At 40.5% G+C, this 14,357-nt stretch overlaps 1 protein-coding gene across 1 annotated transcript in view; it reads right to left on the bottom strand.

The window, feature by feature from the left end:
* The window catches only part of AP1G1 (adaptor related protein complex 1 subunit gamma 1), an 82,121-nt gene extending 74,300 nt beyond the window's left edge, over positions 1-7,821 (bottom strand). Inside the window, exon 1 of the mRNA XM_052655468.1 lies at positions 7,512-7,821. The gene's annotated coding sequence lies outside the window, so the exon portion shown is untranslated. The remainder of the gene's footprint in view (positions 1-7,511) is intronic.
* Positions 7,822-14,357: the final 6,536 nt, after the last annotated feature.

Below are 14,357 nucleotides of genomic sequence, written 5' to 3'. Positions count from 1 at the left end.
TTATAAAATATGAGAAAGTAACTTAATACTAAGACAACAAATTTTCCCTAGCATATTCTTCACGAATCCAAGTTCTGTTCATTTGAGATAGCCAAGAAATGGGTGGGGAGGAGAAGCACTGGTCTATAGGAAATGAAAGATTCATTTTTAACCTATGTTTGACATTAGTTAGAAATGGCGGGGGCGGGGGGGGGGCGGGGGGCAGGGTTGAAGTCCCACTGATAACAGAGTCAATAACTGTAAAATATCTAGGAATAAATTTAGCAAGAAAGGTACATGAACTAGATGAAGACAACTATTAAATCTATGAAATCTTTACTGAAGAAACTAAAATAAGACCTCAATAAATGGAAACATAGTATTATGGAAAAGTTATCATTTTAAAATGTCAGGCCTTCCAAAATTAATACATGAATATAGTGCAATTTGAAACACTGACTTGGCTTTTTTGAGGCTTTCTGAACTCAACAGAATTATATTCAACCAATACAGATAAGAATAAATATTTATGAATAGTCAAAAAAACTGAAAAGTACAGTGACAGGAGCTCTTCTTAACAGAGCGTAACTTTCTATATAAAGCTATGATATTCAAAACAGTAAAATAATGGTACAGGAAGAGTCAAACAGCACATCCAGAAATAGAGCAGACATATATGGGAACTTAACAGATGATAAGGCAGCACTTAATTCATTGAAGAAAAGATGGTTTATTTAGTCTGGACACAGCTGGCTCTCTATACAAAAGAAAATCATATAAGACCCCTTACTTTATATCAGATAAAATTTAACTCTAGATTAATAAGTTCATGTGTTCTACAACAAAGAATTAATATACCATAAGATGTTCCTGCAAGACAGGAGAAAAAGAAAAATGAAGCAAGGGCATGAACAGGCAATTCACAGTAAAGGAAATCCAAAAGACCACAAAACACATTAAAAGAGACTAGCTTCAGCAATAATCAAGGAAATTAAAATTAAGACAAAACTGAGAAAACATTTAGCAACTAGCAGACCAGCAAAAATAAAATTAAGTAATGTCACGTAAAGATGTGACATTATGGAGAACCCACTGCTAGTGGAGATGGAAATTATGACAACCTACTAAAAGAGTAATCTGGCAACAGTAACGCTGAAAATATAACTCCTTTAACTCAGAAATCCCACCCAAGAGGTTCGACGCTGTAGAAATAAGAGCATCAGCAAATACAGGGACGTGTAAAAGCATGTCCAGCGCACTACTGTTTGTAGCGCAGAGATCTAGAATCAGCCTAGACGCATACAAGAGAACGCCTGAGAAAATCATGTAGAGTACATCCGCACTGTGCGACGTAACAGGGTTCCTTTAACTGGAAGATAATCACAATGCCATGTTGGTTTCTGCTGTAAAACAACATAAATCAACTGCAAGCATACATATATCTCCTCCCTCTTGAGCCTCCCTTTCCACCCTTCCATCCCACCCCTCTAAAAACAAGGTAGAATTATACTTACTGACCATGATGTGTTGAGAAAAGTTTCAGTTACAGAGTAACATAAAAAGTATGATCTCCCCTTTGCAAAAGCAAAGCACCCCATGTATGTACACTGATGTATATACAGTACTGAACCAAGCAGGGAGAGATATTGAAGTATACTCAAAACCCGGTAAAATGGTTGGGGAAATGAACAGTTCTTTTTTTAAGAAGTGTGTCTTTAGTTTTTTTAAAATTTATTACAGTGGACATCTATTGTTTTGTAAATAGATTAAGAACTTTTTAAAAAACGCCTCAGCACTGTTAAAGTAGAGTCTTCAAAAACAGTAGGAAAGTCAATAACAAATCACTAAACTATCAACATATTCCCATTTTGAGGAAAAAGACTGAAGTTCTCAGCTTACTATCAGTCCCCTGAGCATAATGAATTACATAACAGGTATTCAAAAGAAAGAAAAAAGATGGCAGGCAGAGCAAATTTCTTTGCTGTCACTTGAAACTTTGGCATAACAAAGGGTCTGAGTAAATTACAAGTAGAAAAGGAAAATATCCATTTTGGAATTAAATATCTAAATAATATTTCCAAAGACACACAGATAAGGTTTTGTATATGTTCTAAATCTGAAAATAAATTTCAATAACATCAACTCTATCAGTCACAAGTAAATGACCTGCAGTAAACTCCTATGAGCTTCACATGTGGCTCAGTGGATAAAGAATCTGCCTGCTACAGAGGAGACACAAGAGACTTGAGTCTGACCCCTGGGTCGGGAAGATCCCCTGAAGGAAGGGCATGGCAACCCACTCCAATATTCTTGCCTGGAGAATCCCAAGGACAAAGGAGCCTGGCAGGCTGCAGTCCACCGGGTCACAGAGTCGGACTCGGCTGAAGTGACTCTGCATGCACACATGTGCTATGTACTAGGGATGCCATAAATTAGATAGTTCTTGTCCTTTGAAGATCAGAACAAGTAAACAATTCCACAAACATTAAAAAAAAAACAACAACAACAATCCTTTGCCTGGGGTAGAGAGGAAGAAAGAATAGATTCACTAGTTGGAAAGGAGAAAGAAAAGCATTCCAGGTATAAGCAGAACAGGTACAATGAATGAACACTTAAGTATTCAAGGAACAACAAAAGTTCAGTGTGCGTAAATAAAATAACACAACCAAATGATAGTAGAGTCAAATTATAAGCAACTTCCTCATTCTACTTTCTTAAATAATGAACGCCATTTATTAAACTTTCACCATGTAAAGCTTCTAAAGAAAATACAGTGCCCATGCCTTCACTGACAGAAATACACATTTTTAAAAGTCACATACATTGATTGAATACTAACAAACAGAAAGGAGTCCCAGGTGGCTCACTGGTAAAGAATCCACCTGCCAACAGAGAAGACAAAACAGACACAAGTTCAATCCCTTCGTCAGGAAGATTCCCTGGAGTAGGAAATGGCAGCTCACTCCAGTATTCTTGCCTGGAAAATTAATTCCATGGACAGAGGAGCCTGACAGCTTTCAGTCCATGGTGTGGCAAAGAGTCACAAATGAGCGACTATCAGAAAAAGAGGCTCTTCCTTCTTCTTTTATTTGCTTCTTGGTTTTTTTTTTTTTTTGGCCACACCATGACGCATCCAGGATCTTGGTTCCCCAACAAGGGATCGGACCCAAGCCTCCTGCAGTGCAATCAAAGAGTCTTAACCACTGGTCCACTAGGGAAATCCCAAGGCTCTTTCTTCTTACAATAGTTTTCCTTCAATATTCAGACCCCAAAACCCCTAACAATAACTACAAAGATTCAATTAACTCTACACAGTGTACCTATTTCTTCATTAGTTTCCCCATCCATCTCAAACCAGTATTTTCACCATATTTTAAAAGTATCATGTTTTCAAAAGTTTCAAAAAGTGGGAAAGGAATCTCTTGTGTAGACTTTAGAAAGGAATTTAAAAAATTAACTTCCCTTCTTCTCTTCAGCTTGAAACTGAACAATTTCCCAAGAGTGAGGTTTAGCAAGCAAAAACTAAGTTGAGATGTAAAAACACTAGTGGAACTTCTTTTGAGTTGTACAACTGTGTGATAATTTACAAAAGTTAAATCTTGTGATCAAATAGTGTACACCATCTATGCTGTGACAGTCTTCATTTTAACCCAAACATTGACAAGGAGACTACAAATGTTTTACATCTCCAAAGATTAATAAGTACATGTCCTTCTCATATTTGCTCTTTCTAGGAATCTATAACATTAATCTCAAAGCCAGACAAGCTGCACAGCCTAGGATGCTCAGCCCAATACAATCAGCTACACATGCAAACTGGAGTGAGCAAAGCAACGGATTATCAGGTTACACTGTGACTGTTGCACTGTAACAACAAAGAAAGGGGGGTGAAAACTACTTGCCTTTAAGATGTCTTTAATTATTAATAAAGTACAAAGGTCACATATGTTTTCTTCATCTTTTAAAAAAAATCCTTTTTCTTTCTAAGCCTGTTTTTCACTGGCAACATTTATAACTCATTAATTTTCTTCTCCAATAGTTTGAGTAGTTCAAAACAAAACCCCATCAAAAAAGGCTAAACTTCAAAGTACCTAGTAAAAAAGCATTTCTCATTTTAATCATATTATCCTAACCTTTGCCCTTTTTGCACAAAAGTGTTAGTTAATACTGACTCAATAAGTTTGGCAAGTGTGGGGTTTTTTTTTCTTCCACTTCTGGACCCTTCAAACTCTGACAAGAGATTGTTCTAGTGACCAGAATTCATAGCAAATTAAGTATTTTCGATGACTCCTTCAGTGAAGAAAAACCTTATATGTACTTTAAATGTAGAAATGATGCCTTTACTGAAACAAAATTTTCTATACAAAAAGGCAAATGAAAGAATCCTAATACTTTTTGCCAAAAATGATTTTCAAAACCTGTAAGCCAACAAATACAAGCGCTTACATAAATCTATATGTTCTCTTAATTTTAAAACTGCTTACTACTTTAATGGGCTTCCCTGGTGGCTGAGGTGGTAAAGAATTCGCCTGCAATGCAGGAGACTTGGGTTTGGTCCCTGGGTCGGGAACATCCCCTGGAGAAGGGAATGGTTACCCACTCCAGTATTCTTGCCTGGAGAATTCCACAGACAGAGGAGCCTGGCGGGCTAGTTGATGGGGTCGCAAACAGTCGGACACTACTGAGCAACAAACACATAGCTACTGTAACATCATCCTGCATGAAAGAAACTGAACAAGTAACAAAAGGATGAAAGTCAAAATCAAGAACTGAAAACAATTCATAAAGGAAGACTGAAAGACAAGCACCTAAAACAGATAAAACAAGTTGCTGCAGGTTGAAGAAAGGTAACAGTTTTAGACTTTCTGAAGCTAAATCCAAATTAGTTTTAAAGTTTTGGTATCAATTACATCCTGCTGTATATACAAAATTTTTAAATCCTCATCAAATGCGAATAAGGAGATTAAGCATTTTGATAATCTGTTTTGGTATGTGTTTTCCCAATTCCATTTTTTTAATTAAAAATAATCTTTTGGAAAATATTCGTTCAACTTTTTCAATTTGCATAGAATTATTACAAATCACATAAAAACATTTTTGTTTTTGCACAAAATCTTAAGACTCAAGACCACTTTTAAAAATAAATAGTATGATGAAATATCACCAAAACATTGCTGACAATTTTCGTACTTTCACTCTAAAATTCATCTTCAAATCTAAAACTGCTGTCAGTGAAACAAATCAAACAAGAAGCAACTGCTCCAAAAGAAATTAAGGTTTCCTAAACAATGTTTATTTCAAGTATGGAACCCCAACAATCCCTTAGACCAAGTAGACATTCAAGTATGATCAATCAAAAGTGCACTAAAATAAACAACACATCATTTGCAAGGCAAAAGGATGCTTTCTCCAACTGCATGCAAACTACCCAAGAATGAATGACATTTAAATAGCAGTACTTAATACTCTGAAATGAACTAAGTTAACACCCATCTGATAGCTCTCCCAATATTTAATATTGGGAGTATTTGATAGTGTAACTCAGAAATGAACATTTCAGTAGCAACTACAAGGGTATACTCAGTATATGAGTGCTGCTGTGTTTAGTCACTCATTCGTGTCCAACTCTTTGCAACCCACCAGGCTCCTCTGCCCATGGGGATTCTCCAAGGCAAGAATACTGGAGTGGGTTGCCATTTCCTCCTCCAAGGAATCTTCCCAACCAGGGATCGAACCCAGGTCTCCCGCATGGTGGGCAGATTCTTGACCATCTGAGCACCAGGGAAGCCCACGTATATGAGTGAGGATTCCATTTATCTTGTTAGACAGCCCTTTAAACCAAAAAGAGACTCCATGGCTTTAAAGTAAATATACAAACAGTAAATAAAACATTTTTGGAAAGTCTCCTGAAAACAAATACCAAGAACACTATTTACAATGAAACATTCACTCTCCTACTGAGACATCATATGACTAGTACAGGAATTTATCTACCTAATAATAACCTGATAAGAATAATGCACTTATACAGGAATTAGGATTTCAAGTATTGAAAGATTTGGTCAAGTTCAAGTTATAAATTTAAGTTTCAGCAGTCACTAGGGTACCATCTCAAATAATTTACATCTCTCTTTTGCAGATGTGAAAACCCAGGCTGAGGTGAAACAGAGGTGACTCAGTCACACTCATCTAACTTGAATTATAGGAAATAATCAGTGAATTACAGTGAAATGCTTTTTATTCAAGTATACTATACTGCAAACATACCTCAAGAATAGAATGAAAGTGGTGAGATTATGGGTCTGGAGAGTCTATATTTTTAAAGCAAAGGTTAAAGCATATACAGTATGATAAGCATTATGGGGAACAGTAAAAGTGAATATCTAAAATTCAACTATCCCCAGAAAAATAACATACACGAAGTCAATCCAAGTATTTTTTCGGAGTTAATCAGCGAAGAACACTACTGTACAAACCACTTGAAAGTTAAAATCACTAAGAAATCTTCACTCCTCTCTTCTGTTAACTAATCCCTACAGTATCTAAAAAAGGTTACTTTCCCTTCTACCAATGTCAGACTAAGATTCTTTTTCAGAGGCAGACTGCCCTGGGCAGGGATACACAGCATTAAGAAAAATATGTTAAGTGTCCAAAAGTACCCAGAAGCTACGTGTTCAGCCCAAGAAGGGATGAGAAAATACAAATGAGAAAATATTTGACAGCCTCTTCCTACCACCTTCCCCCCAAAAACCCTTTACTCAGCTTTATAAACATGTACTGTTGAAGCACACTCTTGAGCGAGTGGTTCGACCAATCTCCTACACCAAACCCTAACTGAGAAACACAACCAACGGTCCCGACTCTGTCAAGCCGCCAAGAAAATCGGGAGAATTATTAATAACTGATGCCTGCAGGATTAGGACTTTGAGAGAAGGGTAACCAATGTATTCGCAGGTGAGTTTAAGAAAAAAGACGGGGGGAACCCCAGAAAATTGGGAAAGAAGTTGGTTGGAAGGTTAGAGAGAGGCGAGGCCGACGTCCAGTTCAAAGAGAACGGCAATGCGGATGCAGACAACGATTAACTAACTGAGCATTTGGAAATACAGAAGAGAGTTTCACGAAAGACCTGACTAGGATGCAAGATACAAGAACACTGATACGTGGCACACAGAAGACACGCGGAGGTGGGACCCGCCCCGCTAACCCCAGGCTCTCTCAATGAGTCCTCAAAGCAGGAGTGCAGCCTGAGAAAGTCAATGGGTCCAAGGAGGCCCGTACCGGCCGGGCAACGCCATAACACAGACGCAGCCGCGTGCGGAGCCTCCGGGTCTGAGGCCTCGGGGCTGGCCCTCAAGAAGTATGAACAACCCTTGTGCTCCCGGCCCCTCCTGGCCCAGTCTCTGTCCTCTCTTCTCACCCTCCACGATCTGGGACCGGACCCCTGGGATAGACAGGAAACTTCCGGCCGAGAGCTCCCGGCAGGCAAAGAGTAAAACAAGAAGTATTCTCTTCGCGCCGCGACTGACACTCACCGGCCCGAAACCTCGAATGAAACCAGCAGCTCCGGGGGCGGTGGCAGCAGTGGCAGCAGTGGCAGCAGGAACCGAACATCCAAAATGGCGGCTCCCTCGGCCTCACCACCGCTACTGCAGGCGGAGGGATCTTAGGTGGGAAGGAGTTTTTAACTAACTTTGCACACTATCACAGAAACTTAGGGCCCTATCTCTCTCTGCTTGTCGGTCCCGCGTTCCCAGACTGCAACTTCTCGTGCTTCCCCTCTCCTATTATCCAAGAACTCGGACCCCACCGAGGACTATTTGCCAAGGAGGAGGTGACTGCTCCTGGAAGAGCGACGCAAAGCGTAGCAAGAATCGGGGCTGTCACTGATGACGCGAGACGCCGCTGCCGAGTCACCGCTGCGGAGAGTCTGAGCGAGAAAGATCCGGTGGACCCCAGAGCCCACGAACATTGGTTCCGCCTGCGGTGGGGTGGGAGCTGGGCTACCAGGAAGTGGGGGGGCCACCTGAAAAGGGCGGGGCTAGCAAGGTAGCGGAGGAAATGGGGAGAAGCAGGTAGAGGCGGAGAATACTGAGCCTGGCTGAGCTGGTCCTGATCCACCAGAACCCCAAATTCTTACCTATCACTTTTCAGACCTTAGCTTTCTGTGTAGGTTAACTTTAGGATCATGCTCCAAGCAGTCTTGGATTCTGAAGTTTTATGTCATCTTTGCAACACATTTTATAAAAATAAGAGAGGATGTCACAGAAGAATAGATTTCAAGCACACTATCACCTGTCAACCTTTGGCATGGAACAAGACATTTAGATTCTCTGGGTCTCAGTTTCCTCATTGTAAAAAGAGAAAATTTGTGTTCAGTTCAGTCGCTCAGTCATGTCCGACTCGGTGACCCCATGAATCGCAGCACCCCAGGCCTCCCTGTCCATCACCAATTCCTGGAGTTCACTCAGACTCACGTCCGTCGAGTCAGTGATGCCATCCAGCCGTCTCATCTTCTGTCGTCGCCTTCTCCTCCTGCCCCCAATCCCTCCCAGCATCAGTCTTTTCCAATGAGTCAACTTTTTGCATGAGGTGGTCAAAGTACCGGAGTTTCAGCTTTAACATCATTCCTTCCAAAGAACACCCAGGGCTATCTCCTTTAGAATAGACTGGTTGGATCTCCTTGCAGTCCAAGGGACTTCAAGAGTCTTCTCCAACACCACAGTTCAAAAGCATCAATTCTTTGGTGCTCAGCTTTCTTCACAGTCCAACTCTCACATCCATACATGACCACTGGAAAAACCATAGCCTTGACTAGACGGACCTTTGTTGGCAAAGTATTGTCTCTGCTTTAGAATATGCTATCTAGGTTGGTCATAACTTTCCTTCCAAGGAGTAAGTGTCTTTTAATTTCATGGCTGCAGTCACCATCTGCAGTGATTTTGGAGCCCCAAAAAATAAAGTCTGACACTGTTTCTGCTGTTTCCCCATCTATTTCCCATGAAGTGATGGGACCGGATGCCATGATCTTCGTTTTCTGAATGTTGAGCTTTAAGCCAACCTTTTCACTCTCCTCTTTCACTTTGATCAAGAAGCTTTTTAGTTCCTCTTCACCTTCTGCCATAAGGGTGATGTCATTTGCATGTCTGAGGTTATTGATATTTCTCCTGGCAATCTTGATTCCAGCTTGTGTTTCTTCCAGTCCAGTGTTTCTCATGATGTACTCTGCATATAAGTTAAATAAGCAGGGTGACAATATACAGCCTTGACATACTCCTTTTCGTATTTGGAACCAGTCTGTTGTTCCATGTCCAGTTCTAACTGTTGCTTCCTGACCTGCATATAGGTTTCTCAAGAGGCAGGTCAAGTGGTCTGGTATTCCCATCTCTTCCAGAATTTTCCACAGTTTATTGTGATCCACACAGTAGCGGCTGCGCTTTGCTGGAACAGCCGTGAAGAGATACCCCAAGTCCAAGGTAGTAAGAAAAACTCAAGTAAGACGGTAAGTGTTTTGAGAGGGCATCAAAGGGCAGACACACTGAAACCATAATCACAGAAAACTAGTCAATGTAATCACATGGACCACAGCCTTGTCTAACTCAGTGAAACTAAGCCATGCCATGTGGGGTCACCCAAGACAGGCAGGTCATGGTGTAGAGGTCTGACAGAGCGTGGTCCACTGGAGAAGGGAATGGCAAACCACTTCAGTATTCTTGCCTTGAGAACCCCATGAACAGTATGAAAAGGCAAAATGATAGGATACTGAAAGAGGAACTCCCCAGGTCAGTAGGTGCCCAATATGCTACTGGAGATCAGTGGAGAAATAACTCTAGAAAGACTGAAGGGATGGAGCCAAAGCAAAAACAATACCCAGCTGTGGATGTGACTGGTGATAGAAGCAAGATCCGATGCTGTAAAGAGCAATATTGCATAGGAATCTGGAATGTTAGGTCCATGAATCAAGGCAAATTGGAGGTGGTCAAACAGGAGATGGCAAGAATTAACGTCTACATTCTAGGAATCAGCGAACTAAAATGGACTGGAATGGGTGAATTTAACTCAGATGACCATTATATCTACTACTGTGGGCAGGAATCCCTTAGAAGAAATGGAGTAGCCATCATGGTCAACAGAAGAGTCCGAAATGCAGTATTTGGATGCAATCTCAAAAACGACATAATGATCTCTGTTCGTTTCCAAGGCAAACCATTCAATATCACAGTAATCCAAGTCTATGCCCCAATCAGTAATGCTGAAGAAGCTGAAGTTGAAGGGTTCTATCAAGACCTATAAGACCTTTTAGAACTAACGCCCCCAAAAGATGTCCTTTTCATTATAGGGGACTGGAATGCAAAAGTAGGAAGTCAAGAAACACCTGGAGTAACAGGCAAATTTGGCCTTGGAATGCGGAATGAAGAAGGGCAAAGACTAATAGTGTTTTGCCAAGAGAACACACTGGTCATAGCAAGCACCCTCTTCCAACAACACAAGAGAAGACTCTACACATGGGCATCACCAGATGGTCAACACCAAAATCAGATTGATTATATTCTTTGCAGCCAAAGATGAAGAAGCTCTATACAGTCAGCAAAAACAAGACCGGGAGCTGACTATGGCTCAGCTCATGAACTCCTTATTGCCAAATTCAGACTTAAACTGAAGAAAGTAGGGAAAACCAATAGACCATTCATGTATGACCTAAATCAAATCCCTTATGATTATACAGTGGAAGTGAGAAATAGATTTAAGGGACTAGATCTGATAGATAGAGTGCCTGATGTACTATGGACGGAGGTTCATGACATTGTACAGGAGACAGGGATCAAGACCATTCCCATGGAAAAGATTTGTACTAGTGGTAGCTAAAACCATTCCAGAATGGGCTTTCCAACTGTAACTCCATGTACCAATGACCTAAGCTGAAGACAGCCCAACCATACAGGTCTTGGCTTGATAAATAATCACCAACACCTGACACGAATATTTTCCATGTGAACATAAAAGGAGCCAAGATATCATTGCCCTTTCAAAGAAAAGGTGATCTACTATTCCTTCATATGAAATGACAATAAGTAGTCCTGAAAGTGAATAAAGCAGAGTACCTAGCTAGATGACAAAGAGAACAGAACTAACCACAAATCTTGAGTTTAGGACCTGTCACAGGCAGGAGGTCCTACTTTTTGTTCTTAGTCATTTTCATGCAGGGAATTTCAAAACAGTTAACAAAAACTGAATTGAGCAGCCCCGCCTGTGCAATTTCATTCTTGAGCTACTGGGGCATGCCAAGTAGCTGTAAAGAAAGGAGGCCAAGGGCCTAATAATAGTAATTATCACTATTTATTATTAAATATTGATATCCCATCTTCATATATAATCTAATTTGACCCTTGAGACAACCTCCTGAGTCAGACTAGACAAGCGTAAGGAACTTAGTTTTACCAACAAAGAGACTGAGGCTCAGAGAAGTTGAAACTTGCTAAACGACCCTCCCTGTCCCCTCCCCCACTGGGGTTCCTCTCTTTGGTACACAGCCACTCACCCTCCCCGACACTCAGAGTGCTATAAACCGAGAGCAAATGATTTGGGGAGCAGAATGCTTATGGAATTCAGTTGCCTCATATCCCTTTCATGCACAGCGCAGCTCTTGATCACAGGGGAGGTAAAGTGTAAAACTCAGCAGCTCAGTCCTGTCCAACTCTTTGGGACCCTATGGACTGTAGTCCACCAGTCTCCTCTGTCCATGGAATTTTCCAGGCAAGAATACTGGAGTGGGTAGCCATTTCCTACTCTAGGGGATCTTCTCCACCCAGGGATCGAACCGGAGTCTCCTACATTGCAGGCAGGTTCTTTTACCACTGGGCCGCAGGGGAGGAAGCAAAGTGTAAAACTAGAAACCATAATCATGCCGTAACATAGATTTCACTGTTTCATTGCATGAACACGTGCTAAAGTACAATATGCAGCTCCCATGAAAGTAAGGAGTTTGTAGGTTGCAAAACAGTTACCCAAAACAATTTGCAAGTCACAAAAATTTGCTTAGAAATTGAATTTAAGTGTTTCCCATTGTAAATCACAAAAGGAAAGTTAAACTAGCTTCTTAAGAAGCAGGAAGGAGCTTCTACCATGCCAAGTGGTATAACATTAAAGAGAAAATGACAGACATTATAAAAGTAAACCCCTTTCATGTACATTTTTTTACTTATATTGATCTTTATAATTACCAAACTCCTCCCCTAATGCAACTGAAAATTAAAAGCAATTGACCTAACATATAGCATGATTATTTTCCTGAGATCTTTGGTCTCCGTGGCTAGCTATTAAAGATTGGGAAGACTTATTCCCCACCTGTTCAAATATAATCTCAAATTTCAGATAAATAAATTACAGCAAATCAATAAAGTGAAATATCATGCTACTGATAAAACTGGAGCGCCAACTCCATCTTTATGAGCATGGTATGGCAGGTTTTCAAAAACATTACAAAATGGTATTATCAAATGAGCTTGTAAAAAGTATGAAGTGAAAAAAGTGAAAATGTTAGTCACTCAGTCCTGTCCGACTCTTTTCCACCCCACAGACTGTAGCCCACCAGGCTCCTCTGTCTAGGCAAGACTGCTGGAGTGAGTTGCCATTTCCTTCTCTAGGGGATCTCTGTGACCCAGGGATTGAACCCGGGACTCCCACATTGCAGACAGATTCTTTACCGTCTGAGTCACCACGGAAGCAAAAAAGTGTGTATATGCAGAGAAGTTGAAGGATAAAACTAAAATGTAAAAATGATTATCTTTGGATGGTGGGACTATAGAGGACTTTTATTATCTTTATTATTTTTTTTTTCAAAAAGCATATTGTGTTTTTATTTGGAAAAAAAGACTTTTTTTCCCCTCACATTTTCAGGGGAAAAAGTCTTATAAGATAATGCAGTTTTTATGGATCCAAATACTAAAGGAGATTTTTGATTTTAAAACAGCTATAGCCAGAAAGGATTCAATAAACTTCTAGGAATATATAACAGTTGGGTGAGAGATCTTTTTTTTTAACGATCAAAAAAATTTTTTTAATTAATTAATTTATTTTTGGCTGCACTAGGTCTTCATTGCTGCACTCAGGTTTTTTCTAGTTGTGGTTAGTCAGGGCTATACTGTAGTTGCAGTGTGCGGGCTTGTCGTTGCGCTGGCTTCTCTTGTTGCTGAGCACGGACTCTAGGGCTCCACACAGCATGTGGGATATTCCTGGATCAGGGATGGAACTCATGTACCCTGCACTGGCAGAAGGATTCTTTACCGCTAAGCCACCAGGGAAGCCCCTGTGTGTTGTCTTACAATTTACAAAAATATTTTCATATATATGGATTCATTTGCTCCTCACCCACCATGAGCTGGTAAATCCTGCAAACACAATGACATAGTAGTTAAAAGTGTTGTTTTCAGGCTTCTCTAGTGGCTCAGTGGTAAAGAATCCGCCCACCAGTGCAGGAGATACAGATCTGATCCCTGAGCTTGGAAGAACCCACATGTCACAGAGCACCAAAGCTCCTGTGCCACAACTGAGCTTTTGCTCTAGAGCCTGGAAGCTTCAATTACTGAAGCCTGCACCCTGGAGCCTGTGCTTTGCAACAAGAGGAGCCACCACAATGAGAAGCCTGAGCATGACATCCTGAAAGTAGCCCCCACATGCCGCAACTAGAGAAAAGCCTGCACAGCAATGAAGACTCAGCACAGCCAATAAAAATTAATTTAAAGTATTATTTTTAAAAGTGTTAAAAAAAAAAAAGGTTGTTTTCTGGTGATAGACTGCCTGGATTTAAATTTGCTCTTCCTCTCTCTCTCTCTCTTTTTTTTTTTTTTTTTTTTTGCTCTTCCTCTCTTTATCGTGGGGCCTGCAACAAGTTACCTAACATCTCTGAGCATTTCTGAACCTCAGTGTATCCATCTGTAAGATGGAATTAATAGTAGCACCAACATCTTGGGATTTAATTGGCGGTCCAGTGGTTAAGACTTCACACTTCACGGCAGGGGGTGTGAGTTCCATCCCTGGTAGGGGAACTAAGATCCTGTGTGCCAAAGGGCTCCACACACATCCCCCAAATAATAGCATCAGCATCTTAAGGCTGGTGTGATCATCAAATGAGCAGATACATTTAAAGTACTTAGAAACAGCAACTGGCACAAAGTGCCAGTAGATATAAGGGCACAATAGATAGTAGCTGCCTTTAGGATAAATATTACCATCCTTATTTTAGATATAAGGAAACAGAAACTCATGAAAGTTAAATGATTTGTCATACCTTCATGCAGCAGAGATCAGATTCAAATCTAGATCTTCCAACCTTGGATGTATCTTTCAGTCCATACAGTAACCATTCAATTAATGTACTTCCT

The sequence above is a fragment of the Budorcas taxicolor genome, chromosome 18, assembly GCF_023091745.1.
Source record: "Budorcas taxicolor isolate Tak-1 chromosome 18, Takin1.1, whole genome shotgun sequence".
Classification (NCBI taxonomy): Eukaryota; Metazoa; Chordata; class Mammalia; order Artiodactyla; family Bovidae; genus Budorcas; species Budorcas taxicolor.
The sequence above is the reverse complement of the archived record's forward strand: the minus strand, read 5'-3'. Positions and strand labels throughout refer to the sequence as shown.